Genomic DNA, 25555 nt, shown 5'->3' on the forward strand with positions numbered 1-25555 from the left:
CTAAAAAGGCCAGGTCAAGTTCACGTGATACAAGCATATGTCCCTAGGCTCTGGGAAAAGCTCTCTAGAGCGGGAAGATGATTTTCCTGCCAAAACTCTCAGCCAGTTCCTCATCAGGGCTGCAGTGTCACCTCTCTGAGTTGTCATCGCTGACTTCTCTATCCAAAAGTGTCTCTGTTCTTCCTTTCTTCCAGTTATCCTAAGGTCTAACGAGCGTCTTTGACTCTGTAATTATCTTGTTTCACTATTTTTATTTATTTATTATAGTGATCCTATCTTAGAATATGAACTCCTTAAGGGTCAGGACCTTTTCTGTCTTGATAAGTGCTAGATTTGCAGCATCTGTCACAGTACCTGTCACCTAGTGGCACAGAAATATCTTGAACTAATGTGCAATTAATTAGAGCATTGAATCCCAGCTTGGCTTCCAAACATTTTATAATGATATAAAGAAACTATAGCAGGTCCAGAAAAAAGAAGCAGAAAGGATGAAAGCATGAAGTTCAGTAAGGAACTGTGAAGAAAATTAAGACCGATGGTTCCCAAGAAGAGAAAGGACACATAACCTCACAATTATACGAAAGCTCTTTGTCAGAAAAATGTAGAACAGTTGCCCTCTATTGTCACAAACTTCTAAATCAAAGGGAGAAATGAACAGGAGCACTTTCGTTGGCCCTAGGAAAACTTGAACAACGTCGTGTTAAAGGCATGTATTTCAGGGGAACCTGAGTGGCTCAGTCAGTTAAGTGTCCAACTCTTGATCTCAGATCAGGTCATGATCTCACAGTGAGTTCAAGCCCCACATTGGGCTCTGTGCTGATGGCATGGAGCCTTTTTGAGATTCTGTCTTTCCTTCTCTCTGCCCTTCACCTGCTTTCTCTCTCTCTCTCTCTCTCTCTCTCTCTCTCTCAAAATAAATAAATAAACCAATAAAATAAAATAAAATAAAATAAAATAAAATAAAATAAAATAAAGGCATGTATTTCAGTGCTCAACATATTACGGTTTCCATCAACTGCCCCATCTTTATCAAGGGGGGGGGGCAGACTGTAGGTTGCTTACCCAATAACTTCCCTTACCCAATAACTTACCCAATAACTTCCCTTCATGGTTAGTAACAGAAGCATGATTTCATTTAGGATGGTAATGTGTGCTTCTGGGAGATTTCACATCCCAGTCTATTCTGGTCAATGGCATGTTGACCAGAAAATGGAAAAACCAAAAAATGGAAAATGGAAAAACAATTTCATAATTCTTTTAATTGCCTAAAGAGACTTACTGGGAGTTGCATGCCTTTTACAATCTTCTTTTCTTTGTTCCTGATGCCTGGAAGGCAGATGTGATGGCGGGAGCTCTGGCAGCTAGTTTATGACCTTGAGTAGGGAAGTCACTGGCAGCTATTTTATGACCTTGAGTAGGGAAGTCACACATGAAAAAGCCACACATGAGGAATAATAGCAGAAAGAGAGAATCATCTTGGGTCCCTGATGATTACATGGAGTTTCCATACTCCTTTTCGGTGGAATTAAAGTCCTTGTATGCTTCAGCCACTATTATTTTGCATTCTCAGTTACATACAGTCAAACTTAATTCTAACTGCTATGTCTCAGTTATCTCTTTTTAATCAAACATATCAAGTCTCTATTCCAGAATACCTTTAAAAAATACTAGAAAACCAACTATTTTGGAGAGTTTACTATAACTTCCTGAATTCAGAGTTCTTTATGTCTATATTCAAATGAATTGAAAAATTATAAAGTTTAATGAAGATATTATAAGACTCTATATATGTAGAGACTCCCACATAGAGCAGCAAACAAGCCCAACAGTGGATTTAAAGAGACTTTAAGACACAGACAAATGTGTAGCTAATAAATTTCACTGCCTTAGGGGCACCTGGGTGGCTCAGTCGGGTTAAGTGTCACTTCAACTCAGGTTATGATCTTGCAGTTAGTGAGTTCGAGCCCCACATTGATCTTGCTGCTGTCAGCCTGTCAGCACAGAGTCCACTTCGGATCTTCTGTCCCCCTCTCCCTGCCCCTCCCCCACTTGTGCGCTCTCAAAAATGAATACATGTTTAAAAAAAATGTTCACTTCCTTAATTGGAAATTATCCTTAATCAAAATGAACTTGGTATGAGAAAGTATGTGTTGTTACTTTCAAAAGCTAATTAGGGGTGTCTGGGTGGCTCAGTTAGTTAAGCGTCTGACTCTTGATTTTGGCTCAGGTCATGATCTCATGGTTCATGAGACTGAGCCCTTCATCGGGCTCTGTGCTGACAGAGCAGTGCCTGCTTGGGATTCTCTCTCTCCCTTTTTCCCTGCCCCTCCCCTGCTCATGCTCTCTTTCTCTCTCTCTCAAAATAAATAAACATATATATATATATAAAGATAATTAACATTAGCTTATTTTTATGGAATTCTGATGGGTAGGGCTGGGAATAGATTCATACTGATAAGAGTGTTTATGCAATCTAGTGTCATTGAGGACACTGACATTAAGAATCTCAATCCCTAGAGGTCTTTATATAGAGTGGATAGGAGGGTATCCCACTGTGATATCTTACGTCATGATCACCATGCACTTTCCTCCTGAATCTGATGCCTATGTTACAAAGGGCTTTCTAGAAAGACAGGACCACAGGATTTGGACACACAGGACCTCTTAGAATTCTCCTGATTCTTTCCTTGAAATTCAGTAACTGGAAAATTCCTTGAAATACATTCCATTCCCCCCCCCCCCCAACAAAAAGATAAATGGTAGACACAATTGATTGCCCACTTGTAGCAGATGTGTTGGTGCCCTGCACATATCTTATCACTCATATGTCCAGTATATGCTGATGGCACCTGTGAATCTCTACCTCAGGGCTTTCTCTCTACCAGTGTGTAGGGCAATTATTTGTCTTTACTGGGGCTGCTACAAAATCTTTGTATGGATTTGCCAATCCTGCCCACTGAGTCTTGGCTCACAGAGTGCCTGATTTGCCATCATGGAATCTTGCATAACATTTGTCTGCTACTAAGGGACCCATTTTATGGCAGAGTAGCAATGATGGGCATGTGACTACGGGATCCACGGGTCGTATCATACTACTTCCTCCCCGGTAAGTACTGCCCGATAAAACTCTTTTTTAAAAAAGTAAGCAGAGGGATGCTTGGGCGGCTCAGTCGGTTAAGCATCTGACTTCGGCTCAGGTCACGATCTCGCACTTACTGAGTTCGAGCTCTGTGTCTGGCTCTGTGCTGACTGCTCAGTCTGGGGCCTGCTTCGGAATCTGTGTCTCCCTTTCTCTCTGCCCCTCTCCCGCTCGTGCTCTGTCTCTCAAAAAATAAATAAATGTTAACAAAAATTTTTAAAAATAAATAAAATTTAAAAAATTTAAAAAAACCTCCTTCAAAGAAAGAAAGAAGAAAAAAAGGTAAGCAGAATGGGGGGGCTTAACCTCATGGCTCTGAGATCAAGTGCTGCCTGGTCTACCAAAGGAGCCAACTGGGCATGCCCCGCCTGATAAAACTCTTAAAGGTCCCTTAAAAGACAGTACTAAAGAGCCAGCTTGAGGATGATCCTCTTTTGGGGTGGGCCCTGTCCTTCACAGTGCCCTTCTTATAGTTTGAACTGGAGGTCAAATGATGCTGTGTCCAGCTGCTAGACTGTCCTTTCCCAGCCCTGGTAGGTGATCTGTCAGGGGGCTCAGTTTATCAGATCATTTCACTTGCTAGCAAAATCATGAAGGGAAAGAACATAAACACTGAGCTTGGCAGAACGCAGAGAAAGAAGAAGCTAGGCTCTCGATAACACCGACTGAGCCTTTGAAGCAACCCCGGAAGGGCTTTCCTCTGGCCATTTTAAGCGAGCTAATAGATGGTTTTATTGTTTTAGCACTTTGTGTCAGAGAGAAGTACTTTCAGGTGATATCTGTGGCAGATACTGGGGGCCTTCCCACATTTATTCGTTCCCTGTCTGCTTCCACGTTGACAGTGCCTGCCTCCCATTAGGGAGGCCGGGAAGGCCAACCGTTCCCAGCCTCCCTTGTGGCTAGGCTATGAACATGTGACCTAATTCCAGCCAATGGGACTTGAGGAGCGGTCTGTCCGAGCCTTCTGATGAAGGGTTTCCACCTTAATAAGAAATGGCCTTAGGGAACATGCCTCTAGGTTTGGGCCAGTTGCTGTTGTGTTTTCATGTGACACTTGACACTGTGGCTGCCATCTGTGATGAAGCCGATCTGCTGAGACTGACAGTGAAAGGTGGTAAAAGCTCTGATCCTCAGTGACAGGGCAGAGTCTCTGGACTCATCTCGGACTTGCCCTGCCTCTGGAGTAATCTTTATGTGACGCAAATAAAGGTCATCGTTTTTTGTTGATTGTTCTGATCCTTGGAGCCAGAACCATCTAACTCAAACCTATAGTATCCCGTGCTACCTCAGCTCCTCCCACCCCTTCTCAATCCCCAGAAATGAAAGAACAAAAAAGGCTTCTGTTACACTTTTGAACATCAGCTGGCCCTGGTTTTACATTATAATGATTATGGAAAATGTTAGCGGTAGTTAGCCAGGCGGTCACAGACTATTTCTGCGACCCTTCAAATAAAACAGATCATTAAGTGTTCTTGAGAATTACAAAGACATCTCCCTGGATTCCCCTGTAATTTGGAAAAATAACAAAGCTATAAAAGGTACTGTTGGATGCTTTCATTTAGTTGGCCGTTATAGTTTCTGAATTGAATTTTTCTGAAAGGAAGGAGAGCGAAGGCAAATCCTATAACTCTCAAAAGCTCTAGATAAAAATAAAAATAGACTGAAAACTTTTTTTAAAATAACTATTTTTAAGTTTATTTTGAGAGAGACAGAGAGAGTAAGAGCAGGGGAGGGAGGGAGAGACAGAGAGAGAGCCTGAGGTGGGGCTCGAACCCATGAAACTGTGAAATCATGACCTGAGCCGAAGTCGGACGCTTAACCGACTGAGCCACCCAGGCGTCCCCAGAGTCCATCCTTTGATAGCATTTCTATAGACTAGCAGCAACTGAACATATTTCCTAGTGGAAGAACAGGTTGCCTGATCAGGTAGCCATTCCTTTAGGTAGCTAAATTGGCCTGGGGCCCAAGGTGAGAGAGCCTTCTTTGCTGTGTGCATCAACGCTCCACCGAGTTCAAGTTCAGACTGCTTCGCTGATTTTAGAGATTCTCTTGGGAAGTGCGCCCTTGCTTTTAGCCTCCAGCTGGCTCAGAAACGTCACCTTTCACCTACTTAAAGAAAAGTTTTGCATAGCGGGGAGATTTACTATTCAAGTAGCTATTTCTAGCTCCTTCACTAAAAATAAAAAAATAAAAAAAATAAAACCCTCCAAATCAGTTTTATTTCCTGTGGTATCACATCTGACTTACTGTTATAACTTTGTTCCCAGACCAATTAAATATTTTGTTGGGTTAAAAAAAAAAAAGCCCAACCCTCCTACTAGTGGGTAACGAAAGGCATCTTTTTTTTCAGAGCACTGTAGTTTTTGTGTTAGTCATTTGTGTTTTGGTTTGCATTTGTTTGCTTGTGGGGAGGCAGTGTACCTGCACTCCTGTCCTTTTTGCTTTGCAGTGTTTAAAATGAGATATAACGACAAACTCTTTAAAATACAGAAACACTTCTGGATGCAAAAGAAGAATGTCTAAAAACAATAATGTGGAATAAACTTTATCCCTTGAAAACAATCAAATCTTGATGGGCTATTTACCGGGTTAAGTGGGGCCAAAACAAGAGAAATAATAAAGGAGCCCCTCTCGCTTCCGATTATTTCCGGAAATCATTTTATTTTACAAAATTTGCCAAAAACGTGTGCAAGAAGAAAAGGATAGTGATGCGCTTAAGCGTGAAAAGAATACGCGTATCATCGCATGGTCGATGTTAAGATTTAAACACCACAGCAGCAACAGTGCATTTCCAGTTCTTTTTTTGGGGAGGGGCGGTCTTTTCCCCCTGAGGGGGCGGCCCTACTGCAGACCCCGCTGGACCCGCCTGTCCTCCGCCCACGTCTCGGCCGCAGAGCCCGCCTCCCCTCTCCCCCGCCGCTGCGGTCCGATCCCTCCCGCCGACCGGGTCCCCGCCCCGCGCCGGTGGCGGCTGGGTCCCGTCCGCGGCGGCTCCGCCGAATGACCCGTAGTAACCTCGTCCCGCCCCGGGCCGACCGCGCCGCGCTCCCCGGCCGGAATTCGATAGGCCCAGCCCCGCACGCGCCACCGCCCGCGGGCCAATGGGCGGCGGCCTCTCTGCATATGCAACGAGCGCCGGCCGGGGGTGCGCGTCCCGGGCGGTTCGGCTCAACAGACGCTGGTCTGCCGGCGCCTGCGAGCGACGCTGCGTGTGTCGCCGCGGCCGGGGCTGGGACGAGGCGGTGGCGGTGGCGGTGGCGGTGGCGGCGGCGGCGGCTGCGGCCGGGGTAGCCGAAGGTCGTCCTCTCGCAGTGCGGGCGCGGCGGCTGCGCCGGGGTCCCCAGGAGGCGGCACGGGGCGTGAATTCTCTGGGGCGCAGCCAGGCCTGCGCGGGCCCGAGGCTGGAAGAACGGGGGCTCCTGCGTCGCGGTGAGTGCGGCGCCCGTTGTGGGAGCGGCGGGGGCCGGTCGGCGGCGCGGCCTCGGCGTGCGGCCGGGCTGGGCCCGAGAGCCTCCCGGGCTTGGAGGTGGGACGCGAGCGGCCCGGGGGGCCCCGGGTGCCCGACGAGGCCGCGGAGCCGGGCCCCGGGGGTGGGCGCGCAGGCGGCCGCGGGGTCGCGTGGCGGCCCGCGGCGTAGTGGGGGAGGCAGCCGGGCAGGGTGGGAGGCGCCGCCGTGGGGTCCGGGAAGCGGGTGACGTGGGGCCTGGGCCGAAGGGCTCACGTGAGCTGGGGGAACCGCAGCGCGGGCGTCCGCGCAGTCCGGGGGAGGAAGGATGCCCTGGGTCTTTCCCGGCTCTGTAGGGGCGGGCGGCTTGGCGGGCAGTGGGGGGTGGGGGGGGAGGTGCTGGCATCTTCCTTTGGGTGGGCCTTGACGCGGTCCCTGCGAGGATATAGCCTTGCGATTGCGGGAAACCCTGATGGAGGGACGCGCGGGGGTGTCTGTTGCTGCCGGCTGGGGGCAGAAATTGGGTGGGTGAGCGGGGTCGACCTTGGCATTTGTTCTGGCCCCCTGGCTGGTGGGGCCACGGTTGGCCGATGGTTGGGGTTGAGAGTTGCAGGTTTACTTTTCCGTAAGTGCGTTTTAATTACACATCCAGTAATAGAATGTGTAAAGCTGAGGTGGTGCTCGTTATCAGCAGTCCTGCGGGGGAGTAGTTATCGGGCCCGCTCCATAGGTGAGCCACCTGAGACGCAGCGACATTTAACTGGTTCCCCCGGTCTGGATTTAGAAAATGTGCTCTAAGCTATTGTATGTATGGCCCCTCCAACATGGAAAGGGTAGAACAACGTCTTTAAAATTATATGGCAGCTAGAGAGGGAATAGGCCTTGCGAAAGCGATTACGGCTGAATACAGTGACAAATAGTTGACAATTTATTGAGAGTTTATTACATGCCGGGCTCTGTACAAAGTGCATTAGACGTGGTATCTTCACACAGTTAACAGCCCTCTGTTGTGGTGCTCATTCCCATTTTACAACTAGAGAAACCGCAGTTTGGACACACAACTTGCCCCAGATCACAGCAAGTAAGAGAAGCTGGGATTCAGACTAGGCTGTCCAGAACTCCAGAGCTCTTGAATCTAACCACTATATTATGCTGCCTCTCTTTGGTGGCTGGCTGAATTGTTGCCACGGTGGATTTTTTGGGGGGGCGGGCCCTGGAGAGCTGTAGTTTGAAGACCTTTCATGACCACTGCAACCTTGTTTGTTTCCCCAGATTAGTCCTGGGAGGTGAAGGTTGTCGCTGAGTTGGCTCCTGAAGCGAATTAGAAGGTTATTACGGGGAAGAGGCGTGGTGACGTGGTAGTCAGTTGCACAGACTTCATCCTTTTGTTTTCTGGCATCTTCTTGCACAGTTCTGACCCTTAGGGATGACTAAGACTTCTGTAGTCACTGTGGCTTGTTCTTTAGGCTTTTCGTGCTGTCTCTTCTTTTATGAGCAGGGTCCAGGTGACAGGTCACCTGGTGTCTTTGGGTCTCAGTTACTGGATTTATTAAGATGTCTGGTCGGGATTCAAAGCTGAAATATTTTTTCAGTCTAAAATGTCCTTGAAGGGAGGGAGGGAGGGAGGGAGGGAGGGAGGAAGGAAGGAAGGAAGGAAGGAAGGAAGGAAGGAAGGAAAAGGGGATGGAGAAACGAAGGATGGATAAATTATGAGCGGAAAATCATGCCCACTGGTTTGGGGGGTCAGATTTTAGAGCCTCAGGATCTTTCTCATTGCTTATGTGCTTCCCTGCTTAAATGCCTACTTCTGTTCCTCATTCAATTAATTGCTCAGCTACAGCCTTTTAACTCCTGTTATATTTTAGGCACCATGTAAGTGCTGGAAATATAGCAATGAACAGAATTGAGGTGATCCTTGCCCTCATGGAGGAAACGTATGAAGCAAATCATCCTACAGATAAATATATAATTACAGGTTATGAGAAGTGCAATGAAGGAAAAGTGCTGTGTGAATGAAGAGTATAATGAGGATTGTGATTGAGATGGAAATGAGGGAGTTTTTTGAACTGATGTGGTGAGATTTTACAGTCTTGCGTTCTGAGTCTGTAATCAAATGTACATAATGCGAGAGTTTGAGAACTTTTGAACGATAACATTCTTTTTCATTTCACGGTGTTGGTTCCTACCCAGAGTACTCTAGCTCACATCGCAAGATAGAAAAATGAGATGGGGAACTTTTTGAAGCATTCTGCCTCCCGGCCTGAATGTTCCTGTAACACTTAAAATTTCCCCTCCCAACATGAACGTTTGGGAACCAAGGATCTTTAGGTGAGCTTTGGACTTGATGGGATTTGGATGTTGTCAGGAACGCCAGGCCAAAAAAGGTGACAGGGTTTTCTCACTTTAGATAAGCCAGCATCATAATGATCAAAGGTAACCAGAGTAGTTTACGCTTAAAATTCTCACCTCTTAGGAGACAAAATAATAATGTGGTTTGGGAAATACAAGCTGTTAAGTATATGACTATTTCAGTTGAATGTGTATTAAGCCAATGCAAATAATGCATTGCAGTACGCTTACTCAATGCCATCTGCCTGCACAGCACCGTTGGTGTGCCGTGTGGAATAAATAAAAAGATGAATTTGATAAAGGCCCTGTTTTCAAGGAGATTTAAATTTAATGAATACTAATACTCAGATTTAAGTCCCCCTGTCTCCCTTCAAAGTACTATCACGTTAGCCCGTTTGATCCTCTTAAGAGCCTCATATCATGAGCAGAAATACTGAGAAAAAGGAAATTTGGAGGTAGAATTGCCAGACATGGTGATTAATAGTTTACAGGTTGAGAGAAGGAGATGTCCAGCGATTACTAGTTTTACTGTTCTGGAGCCATCAGTGTGGAGGTGGTGGGTGAACCCTCTGGCCTGGGTGAGATTGCCTGTGAAGAGACTAGAATAGGACGTGGGGGAGGCCTGGGATAGAGCGGGGTAGAGGAGGCACCGCAGATGGGAGGAGTGGCCAGGGAAGTGCGGGCATAGTCAGAAGCAGTGTGCCTGCAGGGGTGGGGGCTCCAATGAGAGGGGAATTGAGTATTGTTTAAATTTAAAAGCCGAAGGGAAGGTGTTCCTTGGAAGGGAGAGGTTGACTACAGATGAGAAAAGTGCTAGCTTCTTTGTGCAAAGTTCCTGAGAACTTGGGAGGGGGTGGGATCCAAGTGAGGCCAGCCCCTTAGCTGGGAGGAGGGACACCCCTTCTGTAGTAGCCCAAGGAAGGCCTGGAATTGATTTTTTGCGAATCAGTACCTTCTAGCGGAGCCCTGGCAATTTCCAAAAAATTGCCAAGAATTGTTAAGTTAAAAATCAGCCCGTCTTTAGCTGACTGATAGGGTCTTTACAAAACCTCACTATAGAAGCATCATGTGAAATTGATTTAATACATGGTTTAGGTTTGATTTTATCCACTTTAATAGGGAAAATCCTTTCATCTGACTTGTGATTAGTTCTCTTCTGAAAAAGGAGAAAAGGAGAAGATATAAACATTAAATCTTGTGATATCTTCTTGTACATGCTATTTTTAGTTTCATAAAGTTTTTAGACTACTTTTGTTTCCTTGACATTTTAAATGCCTTAGTTCTTTTAATTTCAAAGTTTAGCTTCTGTTTTTACTGGAGTATACTTCCATACTTCTAATGTTTCCCACTTTGAGGAATAAAGAATTGGTAGATAATGGGGCACCTAGGTGGCTCAGTCAGTTAAGTGTCCGACTTTGGCTCAGGTCATGATCGCATGGTTTCATGAGTTCGAGCTCCGCATCTGGCTCTCTGCTGACAGCTTAGAGCTTGGAGCCTGCTTGGGATTTTGTGTCTCCCTCTCTCTCTGCTCCTCCCTGCTCACACTCTGTCTGTCTGTCTCTCAAAAATAATAAATAAACATTAAAAAAATTAAAAAAAAAAAGAACTGGTAGATGATTCAGTGGTTTCAACTGATCTGCTAATTCTTCTTTTTATTAAAAAAAATTTTTTTTTTTCAACGTTTATTTATTTTTGGGACAGAGAGAGACAGAGCATGAACGGGGGAGGGGCAGAGAGAGAGGGAGACACAGAATCGGAAACAGGCTCCAGGCTCCGAGCCATCAGCCCAGAGCCCGACGTGGGGCTCGAACTCACGGACCGCGAGATCGTGACCTGGCTGAAGTCGGACGCTTAACCGACTGCGCCACCCAGGCGCCCCCTGATCTGCTAATTCTTAAATAGAACTGAAGATACCTAAATAATCTTTTGGGTAAACCACCTCCAAATACAGGTTTCTACTGGTTTCTGAAGGTATTTGTTATAAGAGAATATAGTGGAATTGATTGATTCATTCACGTGCGCATTTAGTGCCTATCTTGCGACACACTGGGAATTTGCAAATGATTGCTGGTCTCTGTTCTCAAGGAGGTCCTCATGGTTCACGAAAAGAATGAGGCGTATGGACATTCTATGGTGTAGGCGAAGAAGGTGTAAGCGCAGATGCATTGCAGTATGGTACTGTACAGATGGAGCAGAGGAGGGGAAGGGGGAATCTTCACAGTGGAGGTGATAGCCTGGTTTTCTAAGATGAATTGGGCTGACAGGTGAACAAGGGAGCCAGGGAATAGCGTTTTACCTTGAATGTAGTCCAGGTGTGTATGTTTGCAAATATGTACACACTGGAGATGTTGTAATGATACCAAAGACTATTAGAAAAATAAAACGCTTACCCTGCTACCCTAACATTGACTGCGCGGGAGGTGAAAAAGCTGTCCATTTTCCTGTCCTGTCATGGTCAGCTTTGTTATCCCCTACTTGATTTAGAAAGTAACCACAATTATATTTTTCTGGTACAAATCCTGGTTTTTCTTCTAAACTAACGGTCTTTGGAAGAAGGCTAATAGCCGACACCTTTACAATAATTAATACTCCCTCTGGTCAGATGCTCGTTCTGTTTTCTTCTCAATTTTAATAGTTTTTTTGTTGTTTTTTTTAAATCCTTTTTATTTCACAGATGAGGAAATTGAGGCCCAGGGGATCTAAAGTGACTTGCTCGAGGTGTGCTGGATCTCCTGTCAGGCAGTTTGGTTCCAGAGTCTGTGTTATTAGCCCAGGCACTGGGCCTCCTCTCTGGGGCTCTTCCCTCTGAAGACACCATTATATCAGGAAAGGAGCCGCGATGACATTCAGGACAATATTTATTTTGATTACACATAGTTTTACTGCCCTCCCCCAGCCCCCACAGCCCTGTTTTTACAGGGAGAGCATAAATAAAGAGAAATGAACTGAATTGAGAGAATTTAACTAGAATTTTCTTCTTGTACTCGAATGTGAATACTTAAGGATATATCCTCCTGTTCAGGAATCATTATCATTGCCCTTTTGGAATTTTTTGGATCAGGAATATAATGCAGTTTGGAATGCCATAATCTAATTATCACGTTCCTTTTTTATTTTCTTTCTGTTAAAAAAAAAAAGTGCTCTCTGTATGTCTGAAAAGTATTTTATAGTGTTTAATCCAAAGAAAGAGACCTGTTTCCCTCCCTCAAATCCTCCAGTTAACCACTGACATGAACTTGGTGATCTGAATTTTATTATTTGTCTGCATTTCTGTACAGTTTTACTATCCCCCAACAGTGTATAGTATTATGTGTTTTTAAACTGCAGATAGTGTTGTATGTATTTTGCAACGTACCTTTTTTCACTCCTTATCACTTAATCATTGTGGTTTCCTCCGTTGCATTTCATCAGAGTAGGTATGTACATATCTGTGTAGTTCATTTCTTTTCACGGTGACGTGCTCTGACATTTCAGGGCTAGACCACATTTTATTTCCCCTTTGCTCTGTTGCTAGACCTTTAGGTTGTTTCCTTTTTTCCTTCGTTTGTCCTTCCAAATATTAGCATAAGTGTTCCTGACCATCATCCCTCGTGTCCTTCCATTGTTGGTTGACACTGTAGTCATCCATGCTCTCCTTTTTCTTTGTTCTGTATATTTTTCCTAGCTCTGCTTTCCTCCAGTCTTGTCATTGTTTGACTTAAGGTTCTTCTGTCTTAGTTGTAGTGCAAAACCACAGTGGATGCTTTTCCTTTAAAGTTCTTTTTAGTAACTTTTAATCAACCTTGTTTGACTTTCTTCGCTTTTCTCTTTTTGTTCCTAGGCAGTTTTGCACATACTATACCTAATATTTCATTGTAAGTTTCATAAATGACTGTAGGGATAATTCATATGTGCCCTTCCCCTTGGGAAATTTTTGTGCATCTACTTTTGATTTGGCCAGTTCTGCATTTTAGTGCTTGTTTAAATAACTTTTCTCTAAAATGTGCTCGTTTCCATTGTAATTTGGTGCGTCGGAATATGGACTCGGAGTTAAGATTGCTTGGATTTGAGTCCCGGCTCTACTTATTAGCTGTATGACCTTGGGCAGCTTGTTTAACCTCTCTGTGACTCCATTGCTTCTTCTGTAAAATAGGGATCATAATAGAATCTACCTGTAGGTTGTTATAAGGATTTACATGAGGTAAGTGTCTGCACACAGTCAGCACTTCATAAATGTTAACTATTTTAACTGTATTTAGAGTGTGCAATATATTCTAAGTTATCCACTTTTTAAAAAATGTTTTTAATTACTTTTGAGACTGAGAGAGACAGAGCATGAGCAGGGGAGGGGCAGAGAGAAAGAGAGAGAGAGAGGGAGACACAGAATCCGAAGCAGGCTCCAGGTTCTGAGCTGTCAGCACTGAGCCCGATGCGGGGCTCGAACTCATGGACTGTGCCTGTGAGATCATGACCTGAGCTGAAGTCAGCAGCCCAACCGACTGAGCCACCCAGGCGCCCGTATCCACTTTTTATTATTGCCTTCTCTTCTGAAGCAGCATTATTATCTTTGCATATACAAATAATACTTCAAAGAAACGTCTAATGTATTGTAACCTTTAGTTAGGGGAGACTGAGAAGAGATATTGTAAGTAGGAGAAAATTGAGAGGGACATTACCTAGTTTATTGTATTTTAACACTAGTAATTTAGGATTTATCTTGTGCTTTCATTTTCCAGAAATGTATATAAAGCACACTGAAATAGGTTGACATCGTGTACTTCTCATTCATGTAACTTGTTAACAAGAGTCGCCTCTTGTTTTAAATACCTTTTGTGATATGACCTCGATAATGATTCAGGTGGCATTCCTAAATACATTAATTATCCTATATCACCAACTCTGCTGTGGAATGGAGAAGGAATCATTGCCAACCATGTGTATAAAACTTGCTATGTAAATTTGAGCTGGTTCCTTAACCTTTCTAAGCCTTTCATTTCAGTTTCTTTAACATAAATATTTTAATTAACATAAATATTTTAATTCTCCCTCACGGAGTTATTGTGAGCATTAAGGGAGACAACAGATGGTAGTTCAGGGCACACAGTTGACCTCCTGTGTTAGTTGCTTGCCGCCTTCTCTGTCTTCTCTTTTTCTTCAGTTTTTTCTTCTTTGTTCTTCCACCTTCCTTTCTCTGCTTTTTAATTGATATACAGAAATCTTCATATATTTAATGTATACAGTTGGAGTTTGTACATACATACACCTATGTAACCGTCACCACAGTCAAGGTAATTAATATATTTATCACTTCCAAAAGTTTCCTTGTACCTCTTTGTCTTTTGTTTGTTTTGTTTTTCTGTGTCCTTCAGGAGTAGTTTTTTGGTAAGCAGTAACGAGGTATTATGAATCCAGTATGTGAGAGAATCCGTCATATAATAAAAGTGTACGTCATTTAAAGAGGAGTAGGAACTTTTTCTTAAAGACAAGAATGTTCAAGCTGTAGGAAGATACGCACGAGATGTGGTTAATGTTGAGTGAGCCATGCAGAGGTCAGAATGGTTGTGTTTGGCCAGGGCATCCAGGGAAAGGTCAGCTAAGCAAAAGGAGACATAAGTTGGATTTGAAGAAAGAGTTGAGTTTGAGTTTGGTGCACAGATGGGATGTCCAAGGCAGTTGGGGAAGAGCAGGGCTGGCAGATAGAAAGGGAACTAGGAGAGCTGTGTGGATAAATCACAGCCCAGGGGGAAGCACAAAACAGAGGGTGGAAAAACAAAACAATTAAGAGCTTGTGAAACTTTATTCATTGATTCTTTCAATTGAGACAATAATTGCTGAATGAATGGAAGGTTCTAGGAGTAGGAGGGAGACTGCGCAACCAGCAAATGAGGAGGCTCATGTGGGCTCTGAGTTGTTGCAGGAAGAGCATTGGGGGTCTGGCCCAAGGTGTTTCTAACCCTGTCACCATGGCTGCTGATGTGCACTGGCCATATCGAGCCTGGTGGTGTGGTGTTTTCCACACCAGTTAGCCTTTCTGGAGTTCAGTTTCCTTGTTTGTAATCCTTTCATGCTCAGTAGTGTTATGATCTTCTCCATCAGAGTTCTTTTTCTTCACCTTCCTTTCCTCTTCCTCTTGTCTCAGGATTTTTGTTATCTGTGCCCTGTTTCTTTCTTTGGTTTCTTTGAAATTTTATTAGTTTGCTTTGTGCATTTCTCTGTGTGTTCATTTTATATGTTTACTACTCGGAATTCGCTGGGGTATTTACATGGGTTTTATTAGATAGTAACTATGCTGATTGCTGCAATAGATAGCTCTTAACCTTTGAATATTATTTCAGTTCTAAATTGATTTTGTGGAAATGTAATAGAGTTCATTTTTCTTCATTGATGTTTCTTCTGATGTTTCTGTAAAATACTCAGTATCATTTTGGCCAGGATCTTCAACCATATAGGTTTCTTATTCTGGACCTTGTAGTAATCCTCATTCTGGACCTTGACTTTTTTTTTTTTTTTTTACTGTAACAGTGAAACAACCAGAAATTCCTCTCTTCCCATTCAGGACTGTTGATCTCTGGACTTGAAACCTCCTGTTGAGTTTTAAAAAAAAAATTTTTTTTTAATGTTTAGAGAGAGAGAGAGAGAGAGAGAGCGAGCAGGGGAAGGGCAGAGAGAGGGAGACACAAAATCCAAAGCAGGCCCCGGGGTCTGAGCTATCAGCAGAGCCCTATGTGGGGCTTGAACCCATGAACCACAAGATCATGACCCGAGCCGAAGTCAGACACTTAATCTAACTGACTAAGCCACCCAGGCACCCCTGAGTTATTTCTAAGATGAAGCATGGAGTTTATTTTAGTTCATAGACGACCAGAATAAACCACAATTAATCTTAGAACTGTATTTGACATAATTTTAATGTAAACAGAATTAACATTAATTGAAATTATACCACATGGACCATAATACGTGTGTCATTATTTTTTTACATATCCATAGTGAATATTTTCTTAATCATTTCCCTTTTGAATTGTAACTCCTGGTGTTGCTGACATGCTAGAGTTTAAGAATTTGTATTCATCATTTACCCTGAAGCTAAGCCTCTCTTTGTAGACTGTATGCTTTTTTAGACAGCATAGCACTCTCTTTAGAAATTCATAGTGTTTGGTTTGTGTGTCATTTACCGAGGCGTAAAAGGAATTCCTGTTTTATCTAGTAGCATCTTGAGGTGGGAGCATTGTGAGAAGTGGCAGCTGGCTAGGAGCTCGGTGTGAGGTCAGGGAGGGAGCTCATGGGACCCCAGGTGTAAGGAAGGAGATTGGCCTGGGAGAAAAGGGTGATGAAAAGCTTGAGCTTTGGGACCACACTGTTACTTGAATCCCCAAATCTAGTTTTGTCTCATTTTTATGAGCACAGCAAACTCCTTAACCTCTGAGCTTCAGTTTCTTTCGGATAAGGATGAGCCTTTCTTGTCGGGTCCTTGTGTTCCAGGTGTGTATGCAACCCATCGCTAGGGTGCAGGAAGAAAAGGTTAGAAACTTTACTTCTTTTTAAGAATTTCTATGTTTTATGCATGATTTGTAGTATTTACAGTATGCTAGGACGGTAGTACATATACACAGTATTAAAGGTACACGTGTTTGGAATACCAGTAGTTTTTACCAAAAGGGGCTTGTTGTGATCCTTCAAGTTTAGAGACTGAACTCTTAGACTGAAGCTAGGTCGGTGCTTGGAGGCTTATTAGTTTGAGGCGGCTTCAGAGATGAATCGAGTTTGGGAAGAGTTTCAGGAGCTTCGGTTAATGGGCTCTGGGAAATGAATTGAAGGGTATTGGATTTAGGGAGCATGTCTCTGCAAGTTCATTTGAAAAGTGGTGCACATAGTAAAACTGGCATGTGTAATGATTTGAGTTAGTTTATGAAGTCTTAAAACTGTATATTTTCACACTATATCGTGTTAGAAGACTACATGGTAGAAGTTTGGATGGGATATAACCCAGAAACATGAGTCAGTATTAAGGAATTGCTCTTGATGCGTTGATAGTTTACCCAGGTAACTGAGAGCTGACTGCATGTATGTTTAAGTTAATAGTGTTTGTTTGTATTGTATGATTTCAGTGGACAGGCAGGTTCACTGTAGGTGATTAATTATAGCTTTGTATTTCTTGTTACTGATTGATTTCACATTGGCTTCATGAAATAATAAATGTGTTTGGTATCTTGCTAGGTAAGTCTGGAACATGATGTGTTTCTTTGGGGCTCCTTAGGGGACAGTAGCTGTGTTTAATGTATCCCTGCGCTAGAAAGAAAGCTCTGTGAGGACAGGTATATTTTTGTGTTTTATCTACTGATGCACACCCAGTGCCCAGCATATAGAAGTAACTCGTATTTTGTTGCATGAATTAGTGTTTGCATCCCGGCACAGTAAAGGATGTGAGATAGGGTCTATTAAATTGAGTTGGGAGACTTGAACATAACACCAGAAAAATTTTGGAAGGCCAACAACCTGACCCAAAATGACCCGTATATGCTTATTAGTGGGAGCTCAGGAATTCTGAAAGAGCGGACTTACTATTGATAAAATATGCATTTGAATAGCTAGCTGGTTGAGTAATATGTACAGATTATAATTTAGAAATTTCCTGATAAGGAAGATGAGAAAGTGTGATACATTGTCTCAGGCCAGGCCAAGTACTTGAGCATTAATATTATATCTACTTGTTGCCTTCTCTGTAGCCTTTGACACTCCTGACAGTGTCCTTATTGACCTTCATCGTCTGCCCTTGGTTTGTAGAACAGTGTTCTTATTTTTTTTTTAATTAATTTATTGTTTAATTTACATCCAGTTAGTTAGCATACAGTGCAACAAATGATTTCAGGAGTAGATTTCTTAATGCCCCTTACCCATTTAGCCCATCCCCCCTCCCACAGCCCCTCCAGCAATCCTGTTTGTTCTTTATGTTTAAGAGTCTCTTCTGTTTTGTCCCCCTTCCTGTTTTTTATATTCTTTTTGCTTCCCTTCCCTTGTGTTCATCTGTTTAGTATCTTAAATTCCTCATATGAGTGAAGTCATATGATATTTGTCTTTCTCTGACTTGACTAATTTCCCTTAGCATAATGCCCTCCAGTTCTATCCATGTAGTTGCAAATGGCAAGATTTCATTATTTTTGATTGCCGAGTAATACTCCATTGTGTGTGTGTATGTGTGTGTCTGTGTGTGTGTGTGTCTGTGTGTGTGTGTGTGTGTACATCACATCTTCTTTATCCATTCATCTGGACATGTGGGCTCTTTCCATACTTTGGCTATTGTCAATAGCGTTGCTATAAGCATTGGGGTGCATGTGCCCCTTCGAAACAGCACACCTGTATCCCCCTAGTAGTGCAATTTCTGGGTTGTGGGGTAGTTCTATTTTTAGTTTTTTGAGGAACCTCCATACTTTTTTCCAGAGTGGCTACACCAGTTTGCATTCCCACCAGTAGTGCAAAACTGTTCCCCTTTCTCCACATCCTCCTCAACATCTGTTGTTGCCTGAGTTGTTAATTTTTAGCCATTCTGATAGGTGTGAGGTGGTATCTCATTGTGGTTTTTGATTTGTATTTCCCTGATGATGCATGATATAGAGCATTTTTTCATGTGTCTGTTCACCATCTGAATGTCTTTGGGGAAGTGTCTATTTTTGTCTTTTGCCCATTTCTTCACTGGGTTATTAAGTGTCTGGGTGTTGAAATTGATAAGTTCTTTATAGATTTTAGATACTAACCCTTTATGTGATATGTCATTTGCAGTTATCTTCTCCCATTCCATCGGTTGCCTTTTAGTTTTGCTGATTGTTTCCTTCGCTGTGCAGAAGCTTTTTATTTTGATGAGGTCCCGGTAGTTCATTTTTGCTTTTGTTTCCCTTGCTTCCAGAGACGTGTTGAGTAAGAAGTTGCTGTGGCCGAGGTCACAGAGGTTGTTGCCTGCTTTCTCCTCGAGAATTTTGATGGCTTCTTGTCTTATGTTTAGGTCTTTCATCCATTTTGAGTTTATTTTTGTGTATGGTGTAAGAAAGTGGTCCGGGTTCATTTTTCTGCATGTCGCTGTCCAGTTTTCCCAGCACCACTTGCTGAAGAGTCTGTCTTATTCTATTGGATATTCTTTCCTGCTTTGTCAAAGATTGGTTGGCCATATGTTTGTGGGTCCATTTCTGGGTTCTCTATTCTGTTCCATTGATCTGAGTGTCTGTTCTTGTGCCAGTACCATACTGTCTTGATGATGACAGCTTTGTAATACATCTTACAGTCTGGGATTGTGATGCCTCCAGCTTCGATTTTCTTTTTCAAGATCGCTTTGGCTATTCGGGGTCTTTTCTGGTTCCATACAAATTTTAGGATTGTTTGTTCTAGCTCTGTGAAGAATGCTGGTGTTATTTTGGTAGGGATTGCTTTTTTTTTTTTTTTTTTTTTTTTAACCTTTCTAACTGGCTTTGTGGCATCTGTCCTTATAGGTGAATATACTATTTTTGAGGGATTTCATGGTTTGGACTCTAATGCAGGTAGGGTCAGTGATGACTCTAAAATCCACATCTACACCTACAGCTCTGTTGGGAGCCCCAGTCCTATATTTCTGACAAAAATCTTGAATATCTCTCCTGGTCATTCCCACACACTTAGTATCCAGCCCTGTCCTCGTGCAGTCTCCCATGTGGCTGCTTTTCCTCTCATTTCCTCATGTCAAGTACAAGTCACCCAACGTTCTAGAAGTGTTGATGCTAATCTTCCACGATTAATCTTCACATTCCCCATATCCTATTGGCTTTACTTGAGAAAAATCTCTACAGTTAATCCTTCTTCTGTAGCTATTGCCCTAAACTTTGGACCTCTTTGTCCTTCACTTGGGCTATTCCAGTAACTACATACCTGGAATCCTTTATGGTTTCTTTTCTGTGATAGCCCAAGGAATCATGATAAAACAAATTGGATCAACCAACTGCTTTGCTTAGAAAATCCACCTCATTCTATCTGCTACCTGTTTCTATATTTCATTTTCACTTCTAACTTCCCTCATTTTCTGTGTTGCATCTGTCAAGCCACTTGGGATTACTCATTCTGTATTTGTTCATGCCTCTGTGTGTTAGACAGGAAGGGAGGGGGGATGAGTCAGCACAGAGGGGTCAGTGTAGCTCTGTCTGTGGGACCGAGGAGGACCTCACAGAGAGGCTTCAACTCAATCTTGAAGGACAAGTTTACTTTGGCAGGCTTTTTAGCGTCTCTTAATTCTCGCAAATTCTCTTAATTCGACTCCAGTTTTAAGTTCTGGAGAGAATATTCTCACATCAACACGTCCATGTGTTTGATACGGGCCTCCTAGCTCATAGGCTGCTGGGTCCCTGTGAATGTCACGTTTGCTGTGGTTGTCTGGGGTAGAGACGGGAGCGGAGCGGTGTCACACACTTCGGACAGAAGCAGTGTTTCTCTTCGCAAAAGTTGCAGGCCAGGCACTGGGCTGTGCAGGCAGCCTTGCTAGCACGGGAGAGGATTCCGTAATCAGAAAAAAGACTTAGAAACAAATCCTTTTTGGGACGTGGGAACTGTGGAGGAGAGGGATTGCCTGGCTGATTGTTTGCTTCTCGGATCTGCCCCTCAGCTTTCTAGGACTTAAATCCAGCCATTGGCTCAGTTCTGAGTTTTCTTTAATGCTGCTTAATTTATTGAATAATCTTTTAACCACTGCTCTGAAGTACTGCCATTGTCAAATATCAAAATCCAGTGACTGTTTCTGGTCTTAAAATTCTGTGCCAGAATAGTCAGCGTTCCTTTTGACGTCTAACGGGGCAAGTATGTACCAAGTATTCTTGTTCTCACGTTTTATTAGCAGATCTTAAAAGGTTTTCTTCTAGATACGCTTTGGAACTAGTATCAAGTAATCATACAAAACAAACAAGTAACAGAGTCCTACCAGGATTTTGATTGGGATTGCATTTGGTGTATAGGTTAGTTTTGGCAGAATTATAATGATCTTTGCTACCCAGGAACTAACTGGTCTGTTTTTGAATTTAGTGTTCATCAGTAGCATTTTATACATGTGTGCACGCATACACTCATATGTTTAAGTAAGGTGTTGTGTGCATGAGGTATTTTAAAGTTGCTTTATTGTTGTGGCTAAGATCTTTTCTCTTTTCATGATCTTCTTTTTTTAAGTAAACTCTACCCCCAACCTGGGGCTCAGACTCATGACTCCAAGATCAAGTGTTGCATGCCGTACCGACTGAGCCAGCAGGTGCTTCCCTCTTTCCATTTTCTAACTGGTTACTACAGGTATATAGAAAAACCACAGACTTATTATTTACCTAGTGTCCAGATATCTGAGTGAATTCTGTCTGGATAGTTTTCGGATGATTCTTCTGGATTTTCTTGTCAGACCGGCAATGATCTACAAACAGTGAAGGTTCTGTTCTCCTTTTCCAGTACTCCTCCGCATTTCTTTTTTTCACCGTTGCACTGGCTAAGCTGCAGTGCTGGGCTCAGAGAAAGGCAGTGAGAGCCACAAATATGAGCCACATACATGACTTTAAATTTCCGGTAGACATAGTAAATAGAGTAAAAAGAAGCAAGTAATTTTAATGTGTTTTATCTAATCAGTGTATAGTCCTGCCCCCTGAGCTGCAGTTTCGCTGTCCATGGTTGTAGTTACTCGTAGTCAGCCATGGGATGCTCCTGCCCCTGACCTGTCCTCGGAGGGCAGTGGGAGCTGGAGGCTGCCTCTCTTCCACACCTCTCTTCATCTGATCCCTGAAGCATTTGATCGTCTTGCATCATCACAAGAAGGGGGAGTGCAGTGTAGTGAGATGTTTTGAGAAAGATTACATTCACATAGCTTTTGAAAATTATGTTTTTAAATCTTAATTCCAATATGGTCAACGTAACTTTCATTACAGCATGTTGTTGTAATTGTTCTATTTTATTCGTTGTTGTTGTTAAAGAAGACAGTTCAACCATTCGAGTTGAAGACCTAATTCGTTTTACTGAATGATTCACAAATCAGGCAGCATCCCCCCTAGCAAGGAGCGGGGAGCGCCAGGGAGTTGTACCTAATGGAAGATTTGTTTTTAACGTGACTGACATGATCGCACTTTTACCTCCTACTTAAACTGCTAATGTAGGGGCACTGGGTGGCTCTCAGGTCATGATCTCACTGTTTGTGAGATCGAGCCCTGTGTTGGGGCTCCATGCTAACAGCGCAGAGCCTGCTTGGGATTCTCTCTCATTAGTCTCTCTGCCCCTCATCTCTCTCTGTCTGGAAAAATAAATACATAAACTTAAGTAAAAATAAAAATAAGCTGCTAGTCTAGAGAATGATAACAGAATTCTGCTGTGTAATACAAAAGTATGTTTGGTCTTTGTCCCCACTGCTGGTACCCGTCTCCTAAGACCCCTTAAAGTTTCCCTGAATGATAGGAATCTTTTGTTATTCATAAACACTCCCTTTGATCACACCTGAGTTTATGCTAATGAAATGACTTAGGGCGTGGGGGGGGTTCTCCAGATAGCCTCAGGATGGGGCTGGTCACCCCAGAGACCCAGTGATTAGAGGGTTTAAACCTACAGACCCACACGTTGACCTCTGAGGAGGAGTGAGGGGCCGGAGATAAAAACTCTTGAACAATGAAATTGGTTACGCTTCCGGGTTCACCGGGTTGGTGGAGAGCCGGTGCTGGGAAGGTGGCGCACCTGGAGAGGGTTTGGAAGTTTCCTGTGTCTCTCCCTCCCCCTATACCTTACTATATGTACCTCTCCCATTTAGCTGCTCCTGAGCTGTTATTCTTTATAATAAATCACTAAACATAAGTAATGGGTGTTCCTGAGTTCTGTGAGCCACTCTAGCAAATTATTGAACCTGAAGAGGGCATTGTGGGAATCCCTGATTTATAACCAGCTGGTGACTCATGACTAGCAAGTGGGGAATACTCTTGTGAGACTAAGCCCTTAACCTGTGGGATGTAGCTCTTGTAAAATAGTACAAAACCGTCAGTCAATTCTAGCTTTAATAAAATTGTCTTTAAAACTACTATCAAGGGGCACCTGGGGGGCTCAGTTGGTTAAGCATCCAACTGCAGCTCAGGTCACGATCTCATGGTTTGTGGGTTCGAGCCCTGCGTCAGGCTCTGTGCTGACAGCTAGAGCCTGGAGCCTGCTTCGGTTTCTGTGTCTCCTTCTCTCTCTGCCTCTCTCCAGCTTGCACTTTTGTCTCTGTCTCTCTCTCAAAAATGAATAACACATTAAAAAAAAAAAACTATGTATATGCACATGGTGGAGGACTTTTTAAAGTAATTTCTTAGCAGAGTTTGTTTGCAGAATAAGTTTCTTAAGTCTTTGCCTGTCTGAAAATTTCTTTATTCTAAATGCAGCTAATGAGGAATTTAGCTAGGAGTACAATTCTAGATTTAAAATTCATTTCCCTCAAAACTTTGAAGGCATCCTTGACAGCATTTAAGGCCCGTCTCATAATCCCAGGCTGCTCCCTCTTCTCCAAACCCTTAATTTAATCACGTCTACAAAGATGCTTTTCCTAAATAAGGTAACATTTACAGGTTCCAGGGATTAGGGGCTGATACCTGTGGGGTCATTTATCAGCCTGCTTTTATAGGTACTTAGGAGTTCCTGAATACCTCTGCGCTTCTGTAGATGCTGTTACTACGGCCTGTCGTGTCCTCTCTCGTCTCCTTTGCCAAAGATAATGTGGATCAGCTATGTTCTTAGCCAGCCTTCCTTGACCTTTTCCCCCTCCTGGACAGAGGATTGCATTTGTCTGTTCTCTTAATACAGCCTGTGGACTTACCCAGCAGTTTTTGCCACGTCAGGCCTGTTTGTCGTTTCTGTCTCTGCCACAGGAGTGGGAACTTTCTGAGTACCGTGGGCACATTTCCAGAATGGGAAGCATTAGGTATGGAGCCGAGTAGGCATTCACTAAATATTTGTCGAGGAGATTCAACATTTATTAAGGGCCAATTAAATACTGTGACCTGTCACGTTGGACCATTTAATTAACAAAACAAAATAGGGTAAAGTAAGTGTGCACATGTGCCAGGATTTCTCCAGGGCAAATTTTTTTAGAAGGGATTTGCTAGGTCATAGGAACTTACATCTTCAGCTTTGTCTGGGTGCTGCCAAGTTGCTCTCCAAAGTGGCTGCACTTCCCCCAACAAAGCCAAGAGGAGCTTGTTTCCTATATCCTTGCCAAGGCTTGTGATGTGTTTTTTTAATTAAAAAAATTCAATAGGGGGAAATGATAATGTTTTTATTTGTGTTTCTTTGATAACTAGTGGGGCTGACTATTTCATATTTGATGGGCATTGAGGTTTTTTATTCATGGATATTAATAGCCTGTTTTTTCTGCTGAGTTGTCCTGTATTTATAGAAATCCAAATATTGTGGATATGAATTGTTTATATGTTGTTGTCCTTATTTACATATGGATAAACTGGCACAAGAAATAGCAGGTAGATTTATAAGATTCCCCCACCCCCCCCCCCACCCCCGAAGGATAGATGGGTGAATAAATGAATGATTTGTCTAAAGTCATAGCTAATGAGGAACAGAGTGGGGATTTTGGACCCAGGGATATCTGGTTTTAAGACCTATTCCTTTTTTTAGTATATCTGGCTGCCTTACAGGGAATGAGGAAATTAATAAACCGTTAGTTAGCTCTTACAGGCTCTGTGAGTTTGGGCTGATGTTAAAATATTTCTTTAATGACTATGATGACTGCAAATCTATTTGCTTCACAAGCAATTGAGCAAATCATTGAAATAATGGATAAAAGTGTTGTATACACAGTGAAATACTGTTTATAAGTTTATTTTTGCAGAGAGACGGAGAGACAGAGCGTGAGCAGGGGAGGGGCAGAGAGAGAGGGAGACACAGAATCTGAAGCAGGCTCCAGGCTCCGAGCTGTCAGCACAGAGCCCAACTTGGGGCTCAAACCCACGAGCCTTGAGATCATGACCTGAGCTGAAGTTGGATGCTAAAACGACGGAGCCACCCAGGCACCCCGAGACTTTATTTTTTTTGAGCAGTTTCAGATTTACTGCAAAATTGAGCAGAGGGTTCGGAGATTTTCCTGTAAACCCCCAGCCCTCACGTATGCACAGCCTTCCCCATTATGAGTAATCCCACACCAGCATAGTACATTTATTGTAGTCAGTGAACCTAGACTGATAAATCGTCGTCAAAGACCTTATTTTACACTGGGGCTCTCCCTTGGTGTTGTACATTGCATGATGTTTTGACAAATATGTAATGATACGTGTGTATCTGCTGTTATAGCATACAGAGTGGTTCCACCACCGTAAAAATCCTCAGTGCTCTGCCTCTTCATGCCGCCTTCCTTTCGGCAACCTTTTAGTGTCCCAGTAGCTTTTCCTTTCCCAGAATGTCATAAATTTGGAATCCTACAGTATGTAGCTTTTTTAGATTGACGTCGTTCACTTAGTAATATGCATTTAAATTTCCTCTGTGGCTTTTCATGGCTTGATAGCTTATTTCTTTTTAGTGCTGAGTAATATTCCATTGTCTGGATGGACCACAGTTTATCCATTCACCTACTGAAGGACATCTTGCTTACTTCCAGGTTTGGCAATTATGAATAAGGCTGCTATAAATGTTTGTATTTG

The 25555-nt window shown here is 43.1% G+C and overlaps 1 protein-coding gene across 4 annotated transcripts in view; it reads left to right on the forward strand.

Annotated features, from left to right (window-relative positions):
- The first annotated feature begins 6430 nt into the window (after positions 1-6430).
- The window catches only part of ACSL3 (acyl-CoA synthetase long chain family member 3), a 75323-nt gene continuing 56198 nt past the window's right edge, over positions 6431-25555 (forward strand). For 3 of the 4 annotated variants that reach the window (XM_023259728.2, XM_023259729.2, XM_023259727.2), the window contains exon 1: positions 6431-6568. The gene's annotated coding sequence lies outside the window, so the exon portion shown is untranslated. The remainder of the gene's footprint in view (positions 6569-25555) is intronic. The other variant, XM_023259730.2, reaches the window with a different exon arrangement.

This window comes from Felis catus, chromosome C1 (assembly GCF_018350175.1).
Source record: "Felis catus isolate Fca126 chromosome C1, F.catus_Fca126_mat1.0, whole genome shotgun sequence".
Classification (NCBI taxonomy): Eukaryota; Metazoa; Chordata; class Mammalia; order Carnivora; family Felidae; genus Felis; species Felis catus.